The 26,804-nt window shown below is 46.6% G+C and overlaps 1 protein-coding gene and 1 non-coding gene across 3 annotated transcripts in view; both read right to left on the reverse strand.

Moving 5' to 3' along the window:
* The window catches only part of RBFOX1 (RNA binding fox-1 homolog 1), a 1,171,625-nt gene that overhangs the window by 1,042,978 nt on the left and 101,843 nt on the right, over positions 1-26,804 (reverse strand). For both annotated transcript variants that reach the window (XM_060260455.1, XM_060260432.1), the window contains exon 2: positions 15,950-15,997. The gene's annotated coding sequence lies outside the window, so the exon portion shown is untranslated. The remainder of the gene's footprint in view (positions 1-15,949; positions 15,998-26,804) is intronic.
* On the reverse strand, positions 18,000-18,066 carry TRNAM-CAU (transfer RNA methionine (anticodon CAU)). Its single transcript has one exon. It is a non-coding gene; the product is annotated as a tRNA-Met (tRNA).

Genomic DNA, 26,804 nt, shown 5'->3' on the forward strand with positions numbered 1-26,804 from the left:
CCTCCAGGGTCATCTAGTTCAATCCCGTGCACAATGCAGGAAACTCACAAATAAAAAGGTAAAGGTAGTCCCCCTGTAATACCCCCCCCCCCTAAATTCACAGGATCCTCACGGCCGTCACATGGCCATCTAGTCTCTGTTTCAAAACCTCCAAGGAAGGAGAGCCCACCACCTCCCAAGGAGGAAGCCTGTTCCACTGAGGAACCCCTGTAACGGTCAGGAAGTTCTTCCTAATGCTGAGCCGGAAACTCTTTGATTTAATTTCAACCCATTGGTTCTGGTCCTACCTTCTGGGGCCACAGAAAACAATTCCACACCATTCTCTATAGGACAGCCCTTCAAGTACATGACTCTTTGGCTTTCTATTTTGCACAAACTGTTGCTGAAGATTTATGTAGTGAAATCTCTCTCTCTCCCTTCCTCTTGATTTACCACAGTGCAGGGAATAGAACTGTGGCTAAGACCCAAGAAGGTAGGCCCGTAGCCAAAAGATTTTAGTTGGGGGGGGGGGAGCCCAGGGGAGAGAATTTTATTTATTTTTATTTTTTTTACTTCGAGGGCTAAGAGCAGGACTTTGCTATGCTCACTGTTGAGATCACAAACTCTATCAGGAAGGTGTCCAAGTTGTGTGTGTGTGTGTGGTGGTGGGGGGGAGTAACTTACAGAAGAAACGGTGGAGCTTGTCTCCCTCTGGAGCAAAGCTGCGCTTGTTCAGAATGGCAGCGAGTGGCAGTGAGCAAAGGGGGCAGATTGGAGGCCTTCCAATGGAGGGACCATAGATGGAAGGGGGGGTTGAATGGAGTGGCTTGACCCCCCTGGGTTCCACTGTAACTACGGACCTTCCAGTAGGGTTGACAGCTCTGAGGAATTCCTGGAAATTCTGGGGGTGAAGCCTCCAGAAGGCAGAGCTTAGAGAGGGGAGACACCTCAAGAGGAGAGTAATGTCAGCACCTCCTGCGTGATTCCAGGAACCCTCTGGAGATGCATCGACATCCCCCCAGACACATGGGCAGTGATGTCCGATGTTTGGGATACCGCCCCCCCCCCCCCATTCTGTGCCCTTTCTCCCCTGACAGCCAGGCAATCCACAAAGACTCTGGTTTGCAGGCGGCAGCAAGAGAAGAGGGGATACCCATTGCCGAAATCCAGATTGAAGATTGCCCACATAGGGTATTAGCAGGGGTGGAATTCTAGCAGGAGCTCCTTTGCATATTAGGCCGTACCCCCCTGATGTAGCCAATCCTCCAAGAGCTCACAATGCTCTTTCTTTGTGAGCACTTGGAGGATTGGGTACATCAGTGGGTGTGGCCTAATATGCAAAGGAGCTCCTGCTAAAATTCCACCCCTGGATATCCGTTAGAACATAGTTCATTACGGCAGAGCGTTTTAGCTTAGAACAGATGAAAGGAAGCACTTCTTCACCCAAAGAGTCACTAAAACGTGGAATTCACTGCTACAACACAGACATCTTCAAGGGGAACAAATGGAGCAGAGGTCCATCAGCTGGCTCTTAGCCACAAGGCAGAGGCAGAACACTCTGTCTATGGCAGTGATGCTCTGTATTCTTGGAGCTTGTGGGGGGGGGTGTCACACTGGGAGGGCTTCTAGTGTCCTGGTCAGGCCTATGAGGGCACTGCCCCCTGACTTCTAGGCAAGCTCCCCTGATTTCCAAGGGGCAGATTGTGTTTTTCCTGTTTTGTTTTGTTGGGGGGTTTTGCCATGGCTGAGCCACCAAAGTGTCATCAGCGGTAGCTGGAGCTGGGAGAGCTGAGCAGGACTCAGTGCACTGCAGCAGCAAAAGCAGCAAATGCAGAGGAGAGCAGGTGGAGGAGAAAGAAGTGGAGGATACCCCATGGAATGGGCCGGAGGGGGGTGGGTGGGGAGGGCAACTGGAGCTGTTGGTTGCAAAGTGCTGGGGTGGGGGGGAGAAGGAGGTGGAAGTAACCCCCCCCGACTTGCAGGTAAGGGGCAGTCCCTTCTTGACGCCAAAGTTTTATGGTTGGCTGCCTCGACTTGGCCACTTTCAGAGCCTCCAGCTTTTGCCCCTGCCCCAGAAAGCTTCTGAGAAGCAGCACGCCCTGCAGTGGATGGGAAAGGGGGCCCCCTGACTTTTCAAAATGCCCCCCAACTTTTGAAATCCTGGCTATGGCCCTAGTCCTGATCCCACTGTTGGACCTGATACCATCTTGGTCTGGGGCACTGTGGGACACAGAGTGTTGGACTGGGTGGGCCATTGGCCTGATCCAACCTGGCTTCTGTTCTCTTATGTCTGGAGCAGTGATGCTCTGTATTCCTGGTGCATGGGGGGTGGGGGCAACAGTGGGAGGACTTATGGAGTTGGGGACCCCTGAATCTACATTCCCATGCAGAATTGTACAATTCACCAGATTAGAGTTGCCAGGTCTTCTCTTGACTGGAGCTGGGAACTTTAGTGGGCACTCCAGGGGGTTGGGCAAGAGTGTCATGTGATTCCCCACCAGGAAGTGATGTCATCATGCCGGGAACACGGCCTGGTATTTGGACAAACTCTATGTTGTTGTTGTTTCCCCTCTCAGCCTCAAAACCATAGAGTTTGCCCAGATACCAGAGCATCCCCACACAATGTCCCCGATACAGTGATGTCACTTCCTGGTGATGCCACCATGTTGGAGACATCGCACAGTGTTTGGGGGCACTGCCGGTCCGGTGTGAGGCTGAAGCTCCAAAGATCAGGGGGCTCCCCAGCACCACCAGCAGAATGGCAATCCTACACCAGATTCTGGGAATCCACTGTAACATTTTCCTCCCCCCTACTCAAAAAATGCTTATCCCGGAATATTCCACTCTGCCCCATTTTGCATATAGACGCAAAAGAATACCCCTCGGCTCTCTGGCTGTTCCTATGATATTGCATTGTCTCCTGGAGCATTATGTCGGCATTCGAGCCGCCGAGATAAATAGCGCAATCCCAGGGATTTCTGACCTTGATCACCGAGAAGAAAATTTTCAGCTGAACTGTGCAAAAGGAAAAAAAAAAAAAAAATCCTGCTGAGGCGACATAAATCATGTCTGGACAACAACTGCCTTATACTTAAAGCGTGAAGACTTCCTGCCACCCATCAGTCCAGAGCAAAATCGAATGGGGAAGCTCCAGAAAAAGCCAGGGGGGAGGGGGAGATAAGAAGGAGAAAAAGATTTAACTCTTTATTTTCTCACAAGCAGAAGCGTGGTCTGAGTAGGCACACAGCACTTAACGACATACATAAACGCACCTCGACAGAAAGTCACTGGGCCGGATAGGCAGCCTGTGAGGAGTCGGGGCAACTGGTCATCAGACACTTAGGCCTGCTAGCAGCCCCTTAGAAACAACAACAACAACAACAAAATCGGGGGTACATCCCGACCTGGATAGCCCAGGCAAGCCTGATCTTGTCAGATCTCGGGAGTTAAGCTGCGTCGAGTCTGGCAAGTACTTGGGTGGAGACCTTCTTGGAACACTACCAGTCGGGAAGGCAGAGGCAGGCTTTATTCAGACACCTCCCTGAATTTCCTCCAGGTCCCCAGTCAGCAGAGCTTGCCATTAGCACACGTGCACACACACAAAGAGATTTGGGGGGGCACAGTAGGGCTACCACCATACGTCCTTTGTGTGTGTCTGTCCTCTTTTGTTTGTTAGTTAAGAAACTGATGAACAGGACTCTTTTTTTTAAAGCAGGAACTCATCTGCATATTAGGCCACACCCTCCTGATTTAGCCAGTCCTCCAAGAGCTTACAGAGCTCTTCTTACAGGGCCTACTGTAAGCTCCAGAAGGACTGGCTACATCAGGGGTGTGTAGCCTAATATGCAAAGGAGTTCCTGCTACCAAAAAAAAAAAAGCCCCGCTGATGAAAATAACTTATTTTTGTGTTGGAAGATCAGGAATACTCCTCCTATTGAGCAGCAATTATCACAGCTTAAATACCATTAGTATTGAAAATGAGATTTGCCCCGAAGAGGATGGACACCGAAAAAGAGGACATGTCCTCTAAAAAAGAGGATCTCTGCTAGCCCTATTGAAGGAGGAAGCTGTAAAAGCAAAAGGATTCCCAGGTTAGCCTTCTCCACTCCCCAAGAACTCCTTAAATGGATGGAAGGCAGAGGTGCTGGAAACAGAGCTGCCAACCTCCAGGTGGCACCTGGAGATCTCCTGCTATTAGTATTGATCTCCAGATGACCAAGGTCAGTTCTCCCGCAGAAAATGGCTGCTTTGGAGGGTGGAGTCTATGGCACTCAACCCTGCTTTGGTACCTACTCACCCGAAAATGTGCTCCCCCCAAGGCTCCAACCCCCCCCCCCCAAAAAAAAAACACCTCTAGGTATTTCCGAACTGTCAACCCTACTAGGACAGGATGTAGCCAAAGGTAGTAACGCCATCTGGAATCACAGCCTGAAGAACAATAAGAAGTATCTCCCTTGGTCAGGAAAGAAGAAGATGAAGATTTTGGATTTATACCCCACCCTATACTCTGAATCTCAGAGTCTCAGAACGGTCACAATCTCCTCTACCTTCCCCCCCCCCACCCCACAACAAACACCCTGTGAGGTGGGTGGGGCTGAGAGTGCTTTTACAGCAACTGACCTTTCAAGGACAGCTTCTATGAAAGCTATAGCTGACCCAAGGGCATCTCAGCAGCTGCAAGTGGAGGAGTGGAGAATCAAACCCAGTTTTCCCAGATAAGAGTCTGCGCACTTAACCACTACACCAAACTGGCATAAAGCCAAGATCAGAGGGTTTATCCTAAACTTGGGCTGTCCAGAGTCATAGAATAGAATCATAGAGTTGGAAGGGACCTCCAGGGTCATCTAGTCCAACCCCCAGCACAATGCAGGAAACTCACAAACACCTCCCCCTAAATTCACAGGATCTTCTGTTGAAAAACCTCCAAGGAAGGAGAGCCCACCGCCTCCCGAGGAAGCCTGTTCCACTGAGGAACCGCTCTAACAGTCAGGAAGTTCTTTCTAATGTTGAGCCAGAAACTCTTTTGATTTAATATCAACCCGTTGGTTCTGGTCCTACCTTCTGGGGCCACAGAAAACAATTCCACACCATCCTTTATAGGACAGCCCACTGAGGACTTGAAGACGGCAATCGTATCACCTCTCAGCCGCCACCTCTCTAGGCTAAACTTCTTCCAGTCTGCTAATCACAGGGGCTGATGCTGCAACATCCCTATTCCATTATAAGTAAATACATTCCCAGGCACCCTTCTAAGCAATGTCTCAGCCTCAGACCCTGGAGTTCTGAATGAAAGCTCCATGCCATTTCTCGCAAGAACAGCCAAGAGTGGCAGGACTCCATATGTCTGCAGTGCAGAGTACCAGCAAATACTGAAATGCAGCTTGCAAACTCTGCAGTTAAACAAATACAACCTTGCAGCAAGTAAACAGCACACAGCCCCCCTCAAAGCAATGCAATTTCACCCCCAGCATCCTGTTCCATTTAGGGCTGCCAATCCCCAGGTACGGGCAGGGGATCCCCAGGTTTGGAGGCCCTCCCCTCGCTTCAGGGTCATAAGAAAGCGGGAGGGGGGAGGGAATCGTCTGCTGGGCACTCCATTATTCCCTATGGAGACTGATTCCCATAGGGTATAATGGAGAATTGCTCTGTGGGTATCTGGGGCTCTGTGGAGGGGGGGTTGTTTTTTGAAATAGAGGCACCAAATTTGCAGCATCTGGTGTCTCTCCCAAGAAAACCTTCCAAGTTTCAAAAGCATTGGACCAGGGGGTCCAATTCTATGAGCTTCCAAAGCAGGTACCTCTGTCCTCCATTATTTCCAATGGAAGGAAGGCATTTAAAAGATATGCAGTCCCTATAAATGTGATGGCCAGAACTCCCTTTGGCGTTCAGTTATGTTTGTCACACTTTTGCTCCTGGCTCCGGCCCCAATGTCTCCTGGCTCCACCCCCAAAGTCTCCTGGCTCCACCCCCAAAGCCCCCAGATATTTCTTGAATTGGACTTGGCAACCCTAGTTCCATTTCTTAACGCCTCCTCCTTGGTGGAGAGCCTCTCTAACGTGGGTAAAAAAGAGCTGCCACCTAGAAATCTCTTGAACAGTCAGTGTGAGGGAAAGCCACGTGGTCCTGTGTGTTGACACTTCCAGGGGAGGCCGCGAGAACTGCGTTGGCACCTCGGCGGTCTTGCTGTCATTTTATCAAATGACTGACGCTTGACGCCGCTGGATTTAAAGCGGAGAGAGACACTGGTGCGCTCATGGGAGGACGTGTCATCTTTCCCCATTGTGAAATTCCATAATTGCTCGTCACGCTGACAGGAAGAGTGCTGGAGACGGAACAGGACCGGTAACATTTCCAATTCCAATGGCCCTGAAGTGTCCCATTAGGGCCTCAGTCAGCTAACATCTTTGCAACGCTGTCCGGTTGAAGATCTTCCGAAATCCTCCTTCCCCTTGTTAAGGACTGGCAGGGTACTATGGGGACTCTCCTGTAGAGATATTTGGTTAAGTTGCTAAACAGCTAAAGCAGTATGGGACACCCATTTGTAACGGCACACATCCTACCAGCCATCCCGAAAAGCAGGCCAGTAACTTCATGGCGCTCAACCACACACGCGTCCCCCTCCCCCTCCCCACACACCAAGGTCTTCTGGGAAATGATTGAATTTAATTTTTCAATTTATACCCTGCCCTATCCTGCAAGCGGGCTCAGGGCGACTTACAGCATTAAAACATTAAAACAAATCACTTCAAAAACATCATCACCACAGATATGTCAGTCAGACACGAGAGCAGTAATCAGTACAACAAACCACACAACATTGTATAGGCTGAAAGCTTTCAACACAGCTTGAGCACCTTTTTTTATTATTATTCTTACTGCAGATTTATACCCCCCCCCCCTTCTCTCTGAATCAGAGAGCAGCTCACAATCTCCTATATCCTCTCCCCCCACAACAGACACCCTGTGAGGTAGGTGGGGCTGAGAGGGCTCTCACAGCAGCTGCCCTTTCAAGGAAAACTCCTGCGAGAGCTATGGCTGACCCAAGGCCATTCCAGCAGGTGCAAGTGGAAGAAGAAGAAGAAACTGGATTTATATCCTATCCTCCACTCCAAATCTCAGAGCAGCTCACTATCTCCTTAATCTTCCTTCTCCACAACAGATACCCTGTGAGGTGGGTGGGGCTGAGAGGACTCTCACAGCAGCTGCCCTTTCAAGGACAACCTCTGCCAGAGCTATGGCTGACCCAGGGCCATTCCAGCAGCTGCAAGTGGAGGAGTGGGGGAATCAAACCTGGTTCTCCCAGATAAGAGGGCTATGGCTGACCCAAGGCCATTCCAGCAGCTGCAAGTGGAGGAGTGGGGAATCAAACCCGGTTCTCCCAGATAAGAGAGCTCTGGCTGACCCAAGGCCATTCCAGCAGCTGCAAGTGGAGGAGTGGGGAATCAAACCCGGTTCTCCCAGATAAGAGAGCTATGGCTGACCCAAGGCCATTCCAGCAGCTGCAAGTGGAGGAGTGGGGAATCAAACCCGGTTCTCCCAGATAAGAGAGCTATGGCTGACCCAAGGCCATTCCAGCAGCTGCAAGTGGAGGAGTGGGGAATCAAACCTGGTTCTCCCAGATAAGAGAGCTATGGCTGACCCAAGGCCATTCCAGCAGCTGCAAGTGGAGGAGTGGGGAATCAAACCCGGTTCTCCCAAATAAGAGAGCTCCGGCTGACCCAAGGCCATTCCAGCAGCTGCAAGTGGAGGAGTGGGGAATCAAACCCGGTTCTCCCAGATAAGAGTCCGCACACTTTACCACGACACCAAACTGGCTTTATCCGTTCTAAAGATGCCAAGTTTCCTACCATGCAAGTCCACCTTTATCGCCACCCTGGCCCAGTGGTCCGTCATTATCACTACAGTCCCTCCACCTTCACAAAACCTTGCCGCATCCCTGCTCACATTTGTGTTAGCAGAGGGTTGGCCTACCAGTTATTTCCCTCTAAGCTGCAGGGCCTAACGTTTACGAAAAGAGCAGCTGGACGATGCGCCTGATGTTTGTTCCCTTGCTCTCCGCCTGTCACTGATGTATTGCACGACCTTGGTCCATTTGTCCTTTCTGCACTTTACTTTGCCCATCTGCACCTCGGCTATTATGAATATGGCATTTGCCTTCCTCGCAGGTGCGTTTAATTAATCTCTGGGAAGTGCAGCGAGACCTTTATGGACAGACGGTGCCATTAAAAAAAAAGAAATCCATATCTGTAGGCGAAGAAGCCGCAAGTTTTAACGCTGCACACCGCTATCCCCGTGAAGACTGCGCGGACTATGAAACATTATGGCACAAAGGGGGGAAATCTGCTAAACTCTGCTGACCTATCACGTCAACGGCTGCCGTTCCACAGCACGGCATAAAGTCTTTTTTGATCTTCCTGGCCTCTTGATAGCTCTTATGCGCAAAAAAAAAAAAAAAAGGTTGTTCCCTTCCCCCCCCCCTCCACCCGGATCAAGATGCGCCTCAAAAAAAGGGTTCTCTCCGCAAACCATTTTACCCCGCCGGAGACTAGGGAAATGAAGTACGGCATTTCGGAATGACCTTGAACTAAAAGCTAATGTCATTTGGGCATGCTCGTTAGCGGTCAACATAATGGTGCCTCCGGGGAAGGCTGGGGAGAATGTCAGAGCTGATACCAGCTTAGGAAAAGAGAGAAGAGGCCTTAATCAAACAAATGCAGTCGGGGAAGACGGCAGAGCAAACTTTCTGCCACAGCAGGCTTGTTGGGAAGATAATTATATGCCCGGTGCCTGCTTGCTTAGCAAGGATCCCTGGGCTTCTCACAAAGAAATGAACATTTGAGGTTTTGCAGTGAAGAGTTCCAACTGCAAACTCTGTACCGCTTGGGTGACATCGACGCAGTGCAAAGTCCTCGTGTTTGCCGTGAACAGCTCCAACTTGCAACCACCGTATTGCCTGTGCAACGTCCACATATTGCGAAGTCCTTGTCTTCGTCGAGGAACAATACCAGGTTTTTGTATCTCAAGTGAGGGAAGCTGCAGCTCCAAACCCACTGTGACCCCTCAGCTCAGCCCATACAAGCATTTAGCAAGGGAAGCTAAGTATGCATAAATTTCTTTGTATCTGACTGAGGTTCCCTTATAGGAGTCCGCCTGGCACAGAGTGGTAAAGCTGTAGTACGGTAGTCCAAGCCTTCTGCTCATGAACTGAGTTCGATCCTGGTGGAAACTGGATTCAGGTAGCCGGCTCAAGGATGACTCAGCCATCCATCCTTCCAAGGTCGGTAAAATGAGTATCCAGCTTGCTGGGGGGGGGGGGGAGTGCAGATGACTGGGGAAGGCAATGGAAAACCACCCTGTAAAAAGTCTGCCGTGAAAACATAGTGATGTGACATCACCCCAGAGTTGGAAACGACTGGTGCTTGCACAGGGGACTACCTTTACCTTTTTTAAGGTGGCCTTGGAGCAAATTGACCCTTGGCTAATCCGATCATTCTTCCAACTTCAACAGAATGCACCAATTTGGGGTGGGTGGGTGGGAAAGATCTTTTTCTTATGGAAATCTACCTCTGTCTCCAACCTTTGTCCTTTGTTAATAACACCTCCGGGTGTGTCTATATCAGTATTTCCTGTTGAACAAAACTGAGATCCAGTTGCACCTTTAAGACCAACAAAGTTTTATTCAGAATGCAAGCTTCCGTGTGCGTGAACACTTCGTCAGACGATGAAATGCTGACACCTTGTCTCCAACTCTTGATTCTCCATCTCAGAAATTAATCGCTTTCCAACTTCGATTCAAATAATCTATCTCTGTGTCCCCCGTGCAAGCACCAGTCATTTCCGACTCTGGGGTGACATCGCATAACGACATTTTCACAGCAGACTTTTTTATGGGATGGTTTGCCATTGCCTTCCCCAGTCATCGACCCTTCCCCCCCCCCCAGCAAGCTGGGTACTCCTTTTACCGACCTCGAAAGGATGGAAGGCTGAGTCAACCTGGAGCCAGCTACCTGAACTCAGCTTCCGCCGGGATCGAACTCAGGTCGTGGGCAGAGAGCTTGGACTGCAGTACTGCAGCTTTACCTCTCTGCACCAATCCGAATTCTTCTTAACCCACCTTTTTAGCAGTGGACTGTCAACACCTATTAGGCACACCCCAAATCCACCGCTCAAGTTTCCTGAGACCCTTTGTTTGTCTCAGGAAAACCCATCATCAACCTGTTTTCCACGCACATGACCATTTCACTTCATAATCCCATCTTCCATTGTTCTGAGGAGCACCCTGACCACTCTGGATATGTTTTTTGCCTTTTTAAGGAGGCACTCTCGACATGCACAGTGAATCATAGGGGAATATGATTCCTTCCCGCAAAAAAATCTCAACTCTACAGAACAGGTAAATACAAGGGTGGGATTCTAACAGGAGCTCCTTTGCATATCAGGCCACACACCCCGATGCAGCCAATCCTCCAAGAGCTTACAAAAAAGAGCCTTGTAAGCTCTTGGAGGATTGGCTACATCAAGGGTGTGTGGCCTAATATGCAAAGGAGCTCCTGTTACAATCCCACCCCTGCGTAAATAGGATCTCCCCCCATTTACCCGGCTAACTACTGTTTCTTTCTTCTTCTGATGTTAAGAGTGGAACCTTAAGAGTTCTCTTTTATAAAAAAGAAAGTAAGTAAGAAAGAAATATCATTGTGTGTCACTGAAAATAATCCTCCAGCACAATCAAGACAGGGTGTTATAAGGTCACCCGACTGAATGCGTTTCTTGAAACCTTTTGAGTCGCTACGGGGGCAAAACTAGCCCTCAACCCAGTAAAGTGTTTCAGGATCACTGTGCGGGAACACCTGCTCACCCATCCGTCCGGTAGGAAGCTGATGCAAGGTGAAGGACTAAACCTCAGAGGACAAACTGTTAAAGCAGACTGGACAACCAGACGGAGTGGCGAGCACTGTCAACGCACTGCCTTGCCCGAACGTGGGAGCTGGGGGAGGAAATCGGTCATGCCTTTCCATCTGCAGCTCCCAATATGTCCCGGAAACTGACTCCAAACGGCCTGTCCAAAGTACCTTTTCCGAGGACACTGGGGGGAAAGTGTTCCAACCCTTTAATCATTCCAGTTGCCCTTTTCTGGATTTTCTCCAATGCTATAATGTCCTTTTTGAGGTGCGGCGACCAGAACTGCACACAGTACTCCAAATGAGACCGCACCATCGATTTATACAGGGGCATTATGATACTGGCTGATTTGTTATCAATTCCCTTCCTAATAATTCCCAGCATGGCGTTGGCCTTTTTTATTGCAAACGCACACTCTCTTGACATTTTCAGTGAGTTATCTACCACGACCCCAAGATCTCTCTCTTGGTCAGTCTCTGCCAGTTCACACCCCATCAACTTGTATTTGTAGCTGGGATTCTTGGCCCCAATGTGCATTACTTTGCACTTGGCCACACTGAACTGCATCTGCCACGTTGACGCCCACTCACCCAGCCTCAACAGATCCCTTTGGAGTGCCTCACAATCCTCTCTGGTTCTCACCACCCTGAACAATTTAGTGTCATCTGCAAACTTGGCCACTTCACTGCTCACTCCCAACTCCAAATCATTTATGAACAAGTTAAAGAGCATGGGACCCAGTACCGAGCCCTGCGGCACTCCACTGCTTACCGTCCTCCACTGCGAAGACTGCTCATTTATACTCACTCTCTACTTCCTATTAATCAGCCAGTTTTTGATCCACAAGAGGACCTGTCCTTTTACTCCATGACTCTCGAGCTTTCTAAGGAGCCTTTGATGAGGAACTTTATCAAAAGCTTTCTGGAAGTCAAGGTAAACAACATCTATTGGGTCTCCTTTGTCCACATGTTTGTTCACCCCCTCAAAGAAATGTAACAGGTTAGTGAGGCAAGATCTTCCCTTACAGAACCCATGCTGAGTCTTCCTCAATAACCCGTGTTCATCAATGTGCCTACTCATTCTGTCCTTGATAATGGTTTCTACCAACTTTCCTGGTATTGAAGTCAGACTGACTGGCCTGTAATTTCCCGGATCTCCTCTGGAACCCTTTTTAAAGATAAGGGTGACATTTGCTACCTTCCAGTCCTCAGGAATGGAGGCAGATTTCAATGAAAGATTACAGATTTTTGTCAGAAGATCCACAAGTTCAACTTTGAGTTCTTTCAGAACTCTTGGATGTATGCCATCTGGACCTGGTGACTTATTAGTTTTTTAATTCGTCTATCAGTTGTAGGACCTCCTCTTTTGTCACCTCAATCTGACTCAGGTCTTTCAACACCCCTTCCAAAATTAGTGGTTCTGGCACGGGCAAACACTTCTCGTCTTCCACAGTGAAGACGGAGGAAAAAAATGCATTCAGCTTCTCAGCCATTTCCCTATCCTCCTTCAGTAATCCTTTTACCCCATGGTCATCCAAGGGCCCCACTGCCTCCCTGGCTGGTTTCCTACTTCTAATATATTTGTGGAAATTTTTATTGTTGGTCTTTATGTTTTTTGCAATATGCTCCTCATAGTCCCTTTTTGCCTGCCTGATCACAGTCTTGCATTTGATTTGCCACAGGATTGTCCCTGGTTTGTGCTTGGATTGGGAACCCACCAAGGAAATCCAGGGTGGTCACTCAGGTAGGCAATGGCAAACCCTCTCTGTTTGTCTCTTGCATTGAAAAGTTTGCAGGGCCATCATAAGTAAGCCAAGGCTTGAAGGGATTTTCTCCACCACCACCACTATTGCTATGGCTTAAGAAAACAGTTATGGGAATCAAATTATTATTATTGTTCTGGGTTTTTTTATATTCCACCCATTCCCCCATTGGGGGCTCAGAGCGGAGTACAGCAAACAGAAATAAAATCACAATAAAATCATAATAAAACCACTTACAACATTCATCGAAGTGCAGCAAGATGATTCAGCATGATGACACGACAACAGGGTGGGATAGCACAAAATAGCACCACAATGCAGCATCACAGCACAGCAGTGCGATAGAGCAGCAGGGCAGTAGGGGGGAAGGCCAACCTGTCGATAACTAGATGCCCGCTGCCTCATCCAAAGACCTGGCGGAACAGCTCCGTTTTGCACGCCCTACGAAAGGCCAGCAAGCCAGGTAGGGCCCGGATCTCCGTAGGGAGCTGATTCCACCAGGTCGGGGCCAGGACCGAGAAAGTCCTAGCCCTGGTAGAGGCAGGGCCTCTTAGAGACTAGTTGCAAGCCGAGGAACAGGGAAAGTCCATTTCAATCAGAAGCTTCATCAACAGCAACTTCAGTACTTGATTAATACAAGAACACGCTAAATAATGCACTTTCGCACACACTAAATAATGCACTTTCAATCCACTTCAGTGCACTTTGCAATTGGATTTTATTGTGTGAAATGGCAAAACCCACTTGCAAACAGTTAACAAAGTGGTGTGAAACGACATTATTTATCTGAAAGCACCCCTAAAAGCTCAATTTTGGCCACCTTCCAAGTTGACCATTTCCAGGTTCTTGCTTCAACTTGGAGCTTAAATCTTTTCTACTGAAATCAAGGAGGGGGGAATGCTTAACTTCAGCTGGTTTGTGCCAAAGTATTACTCCTTTTTATCCGTGTGAACTCCGGGGCACCTTTGCTCACATAAAGCATTACAAAATCTAATAAAAATTTCGATCGAGGTTACAACAGGAAGTATCAAAAGCAATTTCAGAAGCAATTTTGAAAGCAGTCAATGAAATACTTTGGCGCATTTTGAACCCGTGGAAAGTGAACTGAACTTTGTGATTGTGCCGTAATGTAAGACCGGTTATATAACTCACCGGTATTAGAATTCTGATTCAATCCCCCACTTACGCCACTTTAAGTGGATACATCCTTCCGTCTCACAGGTACCGATGTGTGTTTATCACACCATGATACGAAGCCGAGCTCCAAAATGTCAGGCGCCAGTTTTACTTGGAACAAGTTGTACATATCAAATTCATCTCCGAAAGCCATTTTGACATCGCCTATTCTGGAAAGCAATTCCCTCAAATGGCCCACATTCTGTTCACGTTTTCAGGGGGGGGGGGAAACAAATGAGGGTTGTACTATGTATTGCAATCCTTTGTTAATTATCTCATACAGGAAACAAAAGGTTGGGTGGCAGGGTTTCAGCAAGCACGTAGCCTTTACAGACACGATTTAAGAGAAAAAGAATTTGTTTTGGGTTACAACGGAGGAGGGGGTTGCCCCCCTCAAAGATAAAGGGAAGGATCGTGCCTTTATAAAATGAAATGTTAAGGATAGAAGAGCTGGAAAGTGTTTTTGTTTGCAGGGATGTGGTATCAATTTAACTTCCATTTTCCCCCCATTTGTGGGGGGAAATTGTTGTGTGTTTTTTTACATGATTCAAAACACCACAATACTCGTTTGACCAGAAACTGTGGTAAAGCAAAAGGAAACAACTAGAAACAATGACACTTCTAACCCCACATCTGACTTATTTTGCTTTTTCAGTCCTCAACCACACTTTGTCACTGATAGTCTTAAACTGAGCACGCAGGTGAAAATTAGCTTGAAAGAGCCAATGGAAACTAATTACCTGTGCAGAGCACTTTTTCAATTAAAACAGGGAAGCAAATATTAAACCCTTCACAGTAACTCTTCACTTTTGGGCTACAGAGATATGAGTAGTTTATAAATCGGCCCTACGCATTTTTAAAAAGACAGATTGTCATTACTGGGGTTTGATTAATGACGGCAAAACATGATTAGAACATGTTGTCTTTATCACTTTCCCCTGGGACGGGGGAAGAGGATATTGAATTCTTAAAAATCTGGTACAAGCAGCGTAGGTAAGATCTGTTTGAAACACAACAAGTGGATAGCTACGATGAGTAACATTTGTTGAGCATCTACAGGGATTTGAGTTGTATAGTGATACTAAATATAATTCTTGGTCAACAAATTTTAACGAGTGTTAGTATTAACTAGTACTAATTGGTCATACAAAAGAAGAAATACTCCAAGTCTGTTTCGGTTATAGAAAAGAAGAAATATCCAACTGCCTAGCTGATAAGTGGCATAACCACATCAAGCAAAGAAAGGGGCGGGGGGAATAAAGCGACATTTACACTTTGCGAAGATCACAGCTTTAACAAATGACAAATACTGTCAACACTTCTTTCTCCTACTTCAAAACATGCATTAGAACTACAACAACAAGCTTGGGAAAGTAAATATATATATATATATATTTATAGAAGCTCTTTTCCAAGTGACAATTTTAATTTTGTGTTTATCATAATGCACAGTTTTAATCCAGCACTCCAACCTCAAATGTGCGAAAGAGATGAAACAAATAATGACGGACTGCTTACAGCCCCATTTTGTGACACCTGCCTTCCCGTCTCCTTTTCACAACTAAACATAACACATTCCACAAGTTTAGCTATGGTTAGCTTCAAACGACGGTTTACACAAACAGCTGCAAATGAACCCTGCTAACTGCGGTTAGCAACTAACTGTTGTTAGCATGGATCTTGCTGCATTTAAGGCTATCAACAAAGGAAAAAGAGGGAGGACTCTGGATGTAAAATGGGAAGCGGCTAGAATGCTTAAAAACAACAACATGATTACGGCATCTTATAGCCACAGCAGGCCGCACATCGCAGTGACTTTATGAAACAGCGTTATTCAAGAAAAATGGCACGGGACACAATGACTATCTGCAAATTGGTGTGAACTAAATCCAGCTAACATGTTAGATGGGAGGGAAGAAAGAGAGATAATTCTTTCTCCTTTTTCTTTTTTTACGAACAAATGTTCTCACCAAACTTCTTTAAAAAAAAAACAAACCAAAAACCCACACGGACAGCGAGTGTTCATAAATTTTTTAAAAGTAACCTTGATGGGAAAGAAACAGCATTCATTTTTAAAGCCTTCCCCCTCCTCCCCTTGTGACCTCTATCTAGAAAGGAAAATAGAGGACTTACTTTTCTGTCCTCTGCTTCTACACACGAGCTGCACTCCACTTTAGTATCCTGTAAAATGAAACGGAACAACTGGTCAGAGACAAATCTGTTCTCTCGCTGAGAAACCTAATGGGAAAACCTGAACATGGAATTCTCCAGAACAAGGCAGATATATCTTTCTTAAAAGATCCACTGAATTTTGTTGCATTCATAGTGCTGTATGCATAACATCTTGCTGGAACGGAAAAGCAGATATGCACAGCTTTTAAACGCAGGTCTCAAAAGGGCACACATTGGAACCTATTGTAGACTTTAGAGGTAGATAGGTAGGGCTGTACAATTCCTATCCCTTAATTGAGAAGTTCTGCTCTTGAGGAAGACTCCATCTGCCAGTGCAACAATCCAAACTCAGAGAAAGGAAGATGTAGGATTTGTCCTTTCGGCTACCAGGGGTTTATGCCTGTTTCCTTATCAGTTTCTGCAAGGGACAGGTAAACATTTCATTTCTGGGTCTCCAAACAACAATATGCTGTAAATTTGTGCTCTTGTCTGAGGTCAGGTTTTTGACTGACTAAGGTGGGGGGGGGGGAACAGCTTGGTTTGGTCATATACTGCCACCCTTCTTCCCCCCCCCCCACTCCTCTTCACGTGCAAAATCCTCATTTCACTGTGCTCCAATTAATTATAATGCCTGAATACAGGGACCCCAGAAAATTGGAGTCTGTTCATTCCCCCACAAAAAACTGTGATTCTAAGCTGGGATTTACCACCAAATATTGATATCCCATATATGAGTTCTTTTACAAGCCAATATGGTCAGAACTTATATGAGCCCTCACTGATGCCGTTCTATTATATATGTATTTTCCAACTATTCTAACAACAACAAAAAATCCATAAGGCGCAAGACACCTGCTATCTTTCTAGAGCATTATATGCCTGTAACTAGGGCTTTTTTTGTAGCAGGAACTCCTTTGCATATTTGGCCACACACCCCTGATGCAGCCAATCCTCCAAGGGCTTACAGTAGGCCCTGTAATAAGAGGCCTGTAAGCTCAAAGGAGGAGGAAGAGGAGGAGAAGGAGAAGAAATTTATATCCCGCCCTCCACTCTGAATCTCAGAGTTTCAGAGCAGCTCACAATCGCCTTTACCTTCCTCCCCAACAACAGGCACCCTGTGAGGTGGGTGGGGCTGAGAGGGCTCTCACAGCAGCTGCCCATTCAAGGACAACCTCTGCCAGAGCTATGGCTGACCCAAGGCCACTCCAGCAGGTGCAAGTGGAGGAGTGGGGAATCAAACGCAGTTCTCCCAGATAAGAGTCCGCATACTTAACCACTATTCCCAACTGGCTCCAACCAAAGAGGGGTGTGGCATGTTAGGCCACACCCTGCCAATATCCCAGATCCTAAAAAGGAGTCCCTGTTACAAAAAAAAGCCCTGCCTGTAACCAATGTTCCCTCTAAGCTGCAGAGTCTTCTGAGCAAAAATTCTACTTTGGGAGCTACTTGTATTAAAGTTGTGAGCTACTGGCATTATAGCTGTGAGCTACTGCATAAATTATTGTGCTCTGGGGTCATTTTTCTTGAGCTAAGACAAAAACGTCTGAGCTGGAGGCTAAAAATCTGTGAGCTAGCTCACACTAACTCAGCTTAGAGGGAACACTTGCCCGTAATGTATTTAAACTGCAGAACTTTCAGAGCTTTAGTTCTACTCCCTACTCCACCTCCCCCAAAAGAAGAAGTCTTGGAGGAAAGTGCCAATATCACAAGGAGAAATCTAGAATAACCACACACACAAACACACAAACGTATTTTTCAGAACCACATTGTCATCCCAGATCCTAAACCAGAGATCCCTAAAGTGGTACATCTCACGCCCACCCAGGGCCCCCTGAGCTTTGCAGTAAGTGGATGGGGCTTTTGTAGGGCAAGCCTTGAACATATGAAGCTGTCTTATACTGAATCAGACCCTCGGTCCATCAAAGTCAGTTTTGTCTACTCAGACTGGCAGCGGCTCTCCAGGGTCTCAAGTTGAGGTTTTTCACGCCTATTTGCCTGGACCCTTTTTAGCTGGAGATGCCGGGGGTTGAACCTGGGACCTTCTGCTTATGAAGCAGATGCTCTACCACTGAGCCACCGTCCCTCCCCACTGGATGCATTAGCTCTGAATCAAGAGAACTAGAAAGCCTCCAGACTTGTGGTTCCATTTCCCCCTTTCCAGCTTCCATCCTTTTAATTCCCACTTCTCTTTCTCCATTCCTCTATTGAAATTCCATTTTGTTTATTTTAACTGTCCATCTGTGATTCTTTTGCAAAGCATGTAGGGAAGTGTAGTCTTTAGCTCCGCCTCCTGTGGCAGCCATTTTAGGTCTGGCTCCATTCCAAACGTACCACAGCCTCAAAAAGGCTGGGGGACCCTGTTGCAGACAAACGCTTTACTCTCCACCAAGGTGGGTCTCATCACACATCTAGCTAAATATGGTCTGTTCTGACTACCAAGTTACACTGGATCAGTAGGACAGCTTCTGGACCTCTGGATGGTCCCTGAGTTTTGGCCCATGTGTGAGACAGAGTGTTGGACTGGATAGGGCACTGGCCTGATCTAACATGGTTTCTCTTAACGTTCTTATGTATGAGGCAGTGATGCTCTGTATTCTTGGTGCTTTGGGGGCAACAATTGGAGGGCAGCTGGAGTTCTGGCCCCACTGGTGGATCTCCTGGTGGCAACTGGGGTTTGGTCATTGTGTGGCGCAGAGAGTTGGACCAGATGGGCCACTGGCCTGATCCAACATGGCTTCTCTGCTGTTCTTATGTGACACAGAGTGTTGGACTGGATGGGCCATGGGCCTGATCCAACATGGCTTCTCTGATGTTCTTATGTGACACAGAGTGTTGGACTGGATGGGCCACTGGCTTGATCCAACATGGCTTCTCTTAGGTTCTTATGTGACACAGAGTGTTGGACAGGAGGGGCCATTGGCCTGATCCAACAGGGCTTCTCTTAGGTTCTTATGTGACACAGAGTGTTGGACAGGAGGGGCCATTGGCTGATCCAACAGGGCTTCTCTTATATTCTTATGTGACACAGAGTGTTGGACTGGAGGGGCCATTGGCCTGATCCAACATGGCTTCTCTGATGTTCTTATGTGACACAGAGTGTTGGACTGGATGGGCCACTGGCTTGATCCAACATGGCTTCTCTTAGGTTCTTATGTGACACAGAGTGTTGGACAGGAGGGGCCATTGGCCTGATCCAACAGGGCTTCTCTTAGGTTCTTATGTGACACAGAGTGTTGGACAGGAGGGGCCATTGGCTGATCCAACAGGGCTTCTCTTATATTCTTATGTGACACAGAGTGTTGGACTGGAGGGGCCATTGGCCTGATCCAACATGGCTTCTCTTATGCTCTTATGTGACACAGAGTGTTGGACTGGATGGGCCACTGGCCTGATCCAACATGGCTTCTCTGATGTTCTTATGTGACACAGAGTGTTGGACAGGAGGGGCCATTGGCCTGATCCAACATGGCTTCTCTTGTGTTCTTATGTGACACAGAGTGTTGGACTGGATGGGCCCTTGCCCTGATACAACATGGCTTCTCTTAGGTTCTTATGTGACACAGAGTGTTGGACAGGGGGGCCATTGGCCTGATCCAACAGGGCTTCTCTTAGGTTCTTATGTGACACAGAGTGTTGGACAGGAGGGGCCATTGGCCTGATCCAACATGGCTTCTCTGATGTTCTTAGGTGCGTAGCCATGTTGGTCTGAAGCAGTGAAACAAAGCTAGCTTTTTTTGTGTAGGTGAGACAGCACTGCAGTATCAGGAACGGCCAGCAGATGGCAGCAAAGTACCACACAAGCTGGCAAACACCGGCTTCCAAGCAGCAACTACTGTGGGTATTTAGACTTATTGAACTATTAGGAATGACAAAATGTCAGACTTTTTTTTTTAAGTTTGCTTAATTTTTTTTCCTAAAGAACTTTATTACAAGCACACATCCCGCACTGCGAAACCAAAACATACCCCGTCGTCTGCACAAGCAGCTACCAGAAATAAAGCAGAATTTTGTGGTACCTGAACAATTTATCGAAGCGTAAACCTTCTATAAGCTGGACTCCTCTATCAGACTGAAATGGCTACCCAGTGGAGCTAGCTATTCTTCCACCGGGAACATCACCTCTTCAACTAACCGCATGAACAAAAGCTATATGAAACTCATTAGGGTTTGTAGAATCTTTCGGGATCAAGTGCCGTGTTCTACTGGAGAAAGTTTTCCTTCCAGTTTCTATATGAAACTGTTAAATTTTAGTTCAGCAACAGCTTAGAGACCGACAAAAGATTCAGAGTAACAGCATTCAAGAGCCCTCAGAAACAGCAGACTAGAAATGGAGATCTACATTTAAAAAAAAAAAATTCTAATCAAGATCTAGTCAAGGGTGTTACCAGTGCTTTTTTTGTAGAAAAAGCCCAGCAAGAACTCATTTGCATATCAGGCCACACCCCCTAATATCACCATTGTTTGACACAACAGGGGCTCATTTGCATATTAGACCACACCCCCTGACACCAAGCCAGCCAGAACTACATTTGTGTGTGTTGCTCAAAAAAGTCCTGTGTGTTGTAAAGAATGCTTGTTAAGGATACCGAAGTACCATGCATATTATAGTCAGTTTGAGAAGAGCAGAGGGGAAATGCTTGGGAGCAAAAATTAACATCCAGGGCTTTTTTTTTTTTTTGAGCAGGAACTCCTTTGCATATTAGGCCACATCAGGGGTGGGATTCTAGCAGAAGCTCATTTGCATATTAGGCCACACCTCCTGATGTAGACAATCCTCCAAGAGCTTACAAAAAGAGCCTTGTAAGCTGTTAGAGGATTGGCTACATCAGGGGGTGTGGCCTAATATGCAAAGGAGTTCCTGCTAGAATCCCACCCCTGGGCCACACAGCCCTGATGTGGCCAATCCTCCAAGAGCTTACAGTGTTCTTACAGGGCCTACTGCAAGCTAGAGGAATAATTTTTTGTGAGTGAGCTGTTGTCTTAGCACGGGTTCCGGATAAAAATCCAGGCAGACAGTGGAAGTGGCAAATGAAACACGAATCAAACCTGGGACTCGTGTAGCCGCAACTGTTGGACAGAGGACTGCTACCTCTGTGCCCTTCAAGCATTATGGTATTCCTGCGTCCATCAGAAAACCAGATTAAGGACAGTAGGAAATATACCTAGTCATTACAGGACTGTATATAGACTCTATTGGAACCAACAAAATATTTATAGACGTGGAGCTCGGTTAGAGCCGTATGAATTGTGTTTAGTAGTATACTTTTGTGTTCTAATGAAATGTGTATTTGAAAAGAGAAGAAAGGGTGTGTAGAAGTTATTTAAGTGTGTAAGTTTTCACAGTGTTTTTTTTTTCATAGTTTCTAGTCAACTGAGGATTGGCAACCCTACCACAAGCTCAGTTATATTGTGCGTGTTTGTTATGTTTATAACTCAGCTTTCCTTGGAGAAACTAAAAGCTGCCTTTAAAAACACACGCACACACAGCAATCCTGCTTAAGGTGATTTAATAAGGGCTAGACCAAAAACAATCTAAGTAACATTCATTTAAACAAAAGACCCCCGAAGCAGCAGAGAATAAAACATACATTCAGAGTGAGAACAGATGAAAGTCTGATAGTCAAGATAATAACAAAAGCAGGCATTGCAGAGAGTTAAGAATATTATATGTTAAATTATACAAACAGGCATATTTCCTCTGTAAGCTCTTCATGCAAATTCATTTTTTAAAGGGGTGAGAGAGCAATAAATACGTTTAGAGGAGGGCAAACTGAGGCTTCCTTGCAGTGCATCCTAATCTAAGAAGACTCGGGCACGAACTTTCAAGGACCTTCATTCCATCAAAGCTGGTACTACAATAAAAACATGTTCGTCTTTAAGGGACCCAGCAAGACTACCATTTATTTTTGCTGGAACGGACTAGCAAAGCCGCTCCTGTGGAGTTAGCCCTCAAAAAGCTTCTTCTTCTACAGCAAAGGGTCTCCAACCTTTTATTTTTTTTGAGACTACAGACACCTTTGGAACTTTGACACAGCACGGGGAGCACAGCTACAAAATGGCTGCCTCAGGAGGAAGAGACAGCCACAAAATGGCTGCCACAGCTTACCTTCAGCCACACAGTAGTGATCCTTGTGTTGTGGCAACAGCTGCTGCCGAAGCATAATTTTTAAAAATCAACACAGCCAATTAGAAGCTTCGCTGGGCAAAAGCCATACCTGGACCATTTTTTCATACCTAGCCCATTTCTTTCTAAAAACACTTGTTGGGCACCAGAAAAAGGGTTGGTGAGTGCGGTTGCACCAACAGACACCATGCTGGGGATACTGGCACTATTTCGATGCCACAGCCAAAATTCTTCCAGAGATTCAGCTAAGTTTGTAGAGTTAAGGGGTCTCCAGTCCAAAGCTGAGATAATGAACAGTTCCTGGATCCCACATTTCATCACCAACCCAAGAGGCAGAGAGTCTGATTTCCACTGTAGCTCATTCGTTGTACCTTGGATGGTCTACTAGTGCATGTGTTATCAGGTAGGAGAAGACAGACTCTGTCAACTCCTTCCCTCATTTAATTGCAAATCTGTTTTGGATTTCTTTAGCTGTTTTATATGCCTACTTCCCCCTTTTTGCACTTTGAAGGCCCAGACTAGCCTGATCTCAGAAGCTCAGCTCTGGTTGACATTTGGATGGGAGACCACCAAGGAAGTTCAGGGAAACCACACTGAGGCCAGGCGATGGCCAACCATGAACATCTCTTTCCTTGAAAGGGTTCAACATAAATCAACTGCAACTTGAAGGCACTTTCTGTCACCACCATAATGGTGTTAAAGTAAAACTGGGCTTTCTCATCTGAGAGGATTCCATCCCATTTTATCTCACCTCCTCATTCATGCCTGTCTTGTTTTCGGCCATGATACAAAGTGGGCATAACACCACCCCATTTGTGGAGTTTAGGGTTGCCAGGTCTGACAAGAAATATCTGGGGACTTTGGGGGTGGAGCCAGGAGCAAGGGTGTGATAAGCACGATTGTACTCCAAAGGGAGTTCTGGCACTCATATTGAAAGGGACTGTGCTCCTTTTAAATGCCTTCCCTCTATTAGAAGGAGAAGGATTTATACCCCACCCTTCACTCTGAATCTCAGAGTGGGTCACAATCTCCTTTACCTTCCTCCTCCACAACAGACACCCTGTGAGGTAGGTGGGGCTGAGAGAGCTCTCCCAGCAGCTGCTCTTTCAAGGACAACTCTTATAGCTATAGCTGATCCAAGGCCATTCCAGCAGGTGTAAGTGGAGGAGTGGGGAATCAAACCCAGTTCTCCCAGATAAGACTTTGCACACTTAACCACTACACCAAACTGGTGTAGGATAAGGACACCTTTTGCAGCTCTTAAAATTGGATCCCCTGGTCCAATATTTCTGAAACTCGGGGGAGTGCTTTGAGGAGAGGCACTGAATGCTATGCTGAAAATGTGGTGCCTTTACTTCACAAACCCCCCCCCATTGATCGATTCTCCATTATACCCTAGGGGAATCAGTCTCCACAGGGTATAATGGAGTGCCCAACAGACATGATATGATAACCGTGAGGCAGGTGGAGGGCGTCCAAACGAGGGGATCCCCTGCCCCCACCTGGAGACTGGCAGTCCTAGTGGAGTTGGGGTCACAACGATCTGAAAAGGTCAATTGGGATCCAATTGGATTAATAAAAAGGTTGGCTTTTCCAGTTTTGGTATCCTGTGTTTTGTCTTGGCTATGACAAGACATTATATATTTTTTAAGCAAGCTATGTATACTTTATAAAAAGTTTAACAGTGTTTTAAAGAGTGTGCAGAAGTGTTCGTATCAAAACGGAAAACAATTATTGATTAATTACAAATCCAATAACATTTTGCGTGAGATTTTTTTTTTAAATTGAAAAGTAATTTATTTCAAATCTGACAACACCTTTTGCTTTTATGCTGTCATGACAACAAACAACATCGCTGCATGGAAGAAAATGCTGTGTGTTTGGATTTTTTTTTCTTTTTTGACCTTTCCAAAGTTTGCATTAACTGGGTGGCACGATAGATAACCCCTACAGGGAGAGAGCACATTTGAGGGCAATAAATCCAAACTTTATTGACTCACACAGGAATAAGCTATCAGAGTGGCTTCTTATCTTCGAGAACTTCTGCAACACGCTCGGCTAAAGGATGCTCAGACACCTGTCAAGCTCTGAGCCAGAGAACTTACCAAGATACAACAGGTCAAAGCCACCAGAGGAATTAGTGGGAGGGGAAAGAAGGGGAGGAAAGACTCAGCAGCAATGATTCTTCTAAGCTGAGAAGTCTTGTGAGCAAAAACTCTTACTTTGTGAGCCACTGGCATTAAAGTTGTGAGCTACCGGGGCTAATTTTCTAGCAGGAGCTCCTTTGCGTATTAGGCCACATCTCCCTGATACAGCCAATCTTCCAAGAGCTTACAGGGCTCTTCTTACAGGTCCTGCTGTAAGCTCTTGGAGGATTGGCTACATCAGGGGGTGCAGCCTAATAGGCAAAGGAGTTCCTGCTAGAAAATGAGCCCTGTGAGCTACTACGCAAGTTAGTTTGCTCTGGGGCCATTTTTTTTTCCTGAGCTAAGACAAAAATGTGTGAGCTAGAGGCTAAAAAACTGAGCTAGCTCACACTAACTCAGCTTAGAGGGAATATTGCTCAGCAGCAGCTGGAAATCAGCCGCATTAATTTATATTTTTCTAAGTATTGGTAAAAGTAGAGTTCTGTTTTTAAATCCTTCCACTGATCACCTCCACCCATCTACATGATAAAAAGGTAAAGGTAGTCCCCTGTGCAAGCACCAGGCCTCAGATTCAGTGGGAGCTCACAGGAGCACAGCTCCTGAACCTTTCTGAGAGTTCCACCTCCATGTCCATTGAATAGTAGGTGCAGCTGCATAACAATCCCTGGATGAGCTCCACCACCTATTTTTCTACAAAATGACCCCTAGCAAGCACCAGTCGTTTCTGACTCTGGGGGGTGACGTTGGTTTCACAACGTTTTCACGGCAGACTTTTTACGGGGTGGTTTGCCATTGCCTTCCCCAGTCACCTACACTTTCCCCCCAGCAAGCTGGGGACTCATTTTACCGATTTCGGAAGGATGGAAGGCTGAATCAACCTGGAGCTGGCTACCTGAAACCAGGTTCCGCTGGGATTGAACTCAGGTCGTGAGCAGAGAGTTCAGACTGCAGGACTGCAGCTTTACCACTCTGCGCCACGGGGCTCTTAAATCTATATGATACTGAACATATTATCTTTTTACCCTTCTACTGAAAAATTACCTCAGCTGCCTCTGCTCAGCCAAATCCATCTGGGACCCGAGGTCAGCCAGTGAAATGCCTGGAACTTTACTGTTCAAAGCAAGGTAAGGCTGAAAAGGACTTGTGAGAGACAGTCATGGAATTCCATCTGTCCCTTTCTTACTGGCTTCCCCCCCACACACACACGCATACATTGGATAAATGTGCTTTCAGTGCACTTTGCCAGTTGTTTGCAGGGAGATTTTCCTGTTTCGCAAAGAAAAATCCAGCTGCAAAGGATGGCTAAGGCACACTGGAAGTGCATTATCCAACATATGGGGAATGCGAATCATAGAATGATAGAGTTGGAAAGGACCTCCAGAGTCATCTAGTCCAGCCTCCCTGCACAATGCAGGAAATTCACAAATATCTCCCCCCCCACACACACACACACCCAATGACTCCTGTTCCATGCCGCAAAGGTGGCAAAAACCTCCAGGATCCCTGGCCAAAGTGGGCTGGAGACAATTTGCTGCCTGACCTCAAAGTGGCGACCAGCGTTTCCCTTTGTGGTGTAAGAAAGGGCCACAAGAACTAAGTACTGATGCAACCCTTTTGCCCTCCTTCTCATGATCTGCCTAATTCACAGGATCCACACTGCAGTCAAATGGCCATGATTAATTGATCAAATGATTACTAGATTAAATTATCACGATTAAATCATTTCATTACCTTAAGTTTTTATAAGTTATACTTAATTCCAGGGCTTCCCCACCTCCGTGTGTGGGGAGGGGGGCGGGGAATGCACCAGAACAGAGTTCTGGGACTTCTTTGTGGAAACATTTAAAAAAAAAAAATGTCTAAAAGTTCAAGGGGGTTCCAAGTCTTTGATCCAACAAAGTCTTTCAAAACACGATTGTTTCAAAGTCCTCATTCTGTGTTAGGCATCAAAAAGCAAGATCCAAAAAAAGAATTGAAGAAGTTGGTGACATGTCTAAAGTTTGGAAACTGTTTTAAAGTAGAGGTCAGCGTTTAGTGCATGGAAATAATATTGTTTAATAGAATCCGATGTGTTTTTCCTTCATCTCCCTCTTGAGATTTTCAGAACCTGTTTTTCGGGGGGGGGGGGGGGGGGGAACCCTGCCCTATTCCACTGTTTGTTTTAGTCTACCACTGACCACTGTGCTTTTGAGAGTTTTCTGCTCAATGCAATTTTAAAACTGGAGAGCCAGTTTGGTGTAAAGTGTGCAGACTCTTATTTGGGAGAACCGGGTTTGATTCCCCACTCCTCCACTTGCACCTGCTGGAATGGCCTTGGGTCAGCCATAGCTCTGGCAGAGGTTGTCCTTGAAAGGGCAGCTGCTGTGAGAGCCCTCTCCAGCCCCACCCACCTCACAGGGTGTCTGTTGTGGGGGAGGAAGGTAAAGGAGATTGTGAGCCGCTCTGAGACTCTTCGGAGTGGAGGGCGGGATATAAATCCAATATCTTCATCTACCTCACAAGGTGTCTGTTGTGGGAGAGGAAAGTAAAGGAAATTGTGAGCCGC

The sequence above is a fragment of the Heteronotia binoei genome, chromosome 20 (assembly GCF_032191835.1).
Source record: "Heteronotia binoei isolate CCM8104 ecotype False Entrance Well chromosome 20, APGP_CSIRO_Hbin_v1, whole genome shotgun sequence".
NCBI lineage: Eukaryota > Metazoa > Chordata > Lepidosauria > Squamata > Gekkonidae > Heteronotia > Heteronotia binoei.